Consider the following 1,897-nt stretch of genomic DNA (forward strand, 5'->3'; position numbering starts at 1 on the left):
AATCTAAAGCATAAAAACAAAACAAAAACAAACAAATAAAGGAACAAACAACAACACGCTGCATTCTCATGTTTTTTTTTTTTTTTACTTCCATGGCACTTATTGAAGCTTGGTGTAGATATCATAGTATATGTAGGCTATGTGGGTCACCTAATACATCATATTAAAGCATCACACAAGAGACTGATTTCAGAAGATGTGTCCACACCTTTGTAATTAATCTGAGAACATCACGATGGCTTGGGCCATTAATAAACAAGGAGGGAACAGGATCATGTGATATTTCTCTACTGTCACAAATGTTGTAGGCAAATGCACAAAGATGATGAGAAAGATTAAAAAGGATTTAAGACAATCCAAACACAAGGGTAACATCAACGTATGCACTGACATAATTTCGGACAAATAAGAGATGGAAACAGAGAAACTTAAATACAGGGCAAACGAGGGCAATAAAGACAAACACCTGTGCTGATTAAATTAATCCCCATGGAAACACATGAGTGGCGGGAACTAAAACAAAGGAAACAAGTGATAGGGAAAATAAAAGTCCTTTAAAATAAATATAACTGAACATAACGGTGACGTTTACTCAATAGTTCAATAAAAAAAGTTAATATTGAGTGATTTACATTTTAAATACAGTCAACCAACAGCACAGTGGTGTTTCATTTTTTCAGATTTTCAGCTGAGTAAATAATTCAATGACTCTCTGTCACAAAAGGAACCTGCACAAGTCAGAGTTTTTGAACAAATTGGTTGAACGATTCAACTCCGGTCAGGAAAGTCGTTTGTTTCGTTGTTGAATGAATCAATGTTTTGAACAAATAGGTTGAATGAATGATTTAGCGACATACTCGGCCCCTTGTCATCATCACCTACTAGATGTGATGTAACTAAAAGTTGATGACTAGTAAACAAAATTGTACATGCTAATGAACATAATTCATTGAATGCTTGTTGTGTTTTAGGAGCCCAAAATACAAATGCACAGACAATAAAAATGAGTAGGCTAGCCTACTGAATGCAATTTAATGGTCAAATGTGTAATTGAATGATTTTCATTTTAATCAATGATAATAAAAATGTATAAATAATAGTTCTGATGGCATTTCATTGTAAAACACCTTTGAAAACAGTAATGTAGCTAATTAGATGTAGCCTAATGTGCAAAACGGGGAATGATAAAAACGTTCAACTAGGCCTAGTTGTTTCAACATTAACACTGTAGTCATATGAAGATAGCAAAACTGGAAATATATTTTTTTATGCTCGATTTGTTTTGGACTTTATTCTCCAAGTAAACGTGTTAAATCAATCAGCCGTTTGAACGAATCGGTTGAATGAATGACTCAGTGACTTACTCATGTAGTGATTTGCCGCCACCTACTGCCGATTTCAGGTTTATAATAAACGCTTTGGAATACAGACAGTAGGTTGGTCTCTTTTTAAAGGGGTCATATGATGTCGCTAAAAAGAACATTATTTTTTGTATTTGGTGTAATGAAATGTGTTCATGTGGTTTAAGGTTCAAAAAACACATTATTTTCCACATACTGTACATTATTGTTTCTCCTCTATGCCCTGCCTTTCTGAAACACGTAAATTTTTACAAAGCTCATCGGTCTGAAAAGCGAGGTGTGCTCTGATTGGCCAGCTATCCAGTGCGTTGTGTTTGGCCGAATACCTCAAGCGTGTGACGGAAATGTTACGCCCCTTACCATACTGTGATGCTGTGTCCCGGCGCGACCAACAAAACCAATAACACCCATTATAAACGAGGCATTTGTTGCATCCAGTGGGGACATAATTACAGATTATAATGACTTATACTGTCTTTTAACGCGTTGCATTACATCGCGCCGCGTAAACATAAAACCATGTCTGCATTTGTGAT

This window comes from Sinocyclocheilus rhinocerous, unplaced genomic scaffold (assembly GCF_001515625.1).
Source record: "Sinocyclocheilus rhinocerous isolate Xijiao unplaced genomic scaffold, SAMN03320098_v1.1 scaffold831, whole genome shotgun sequence".
Lineage (NCBI taxonomy): Eukaryota > Metazoa > Chordata > Actinopteri > Cypriniformes > Cyprinidae > Sinocyclocheilus > Sinocyclocheilus rhinocerous.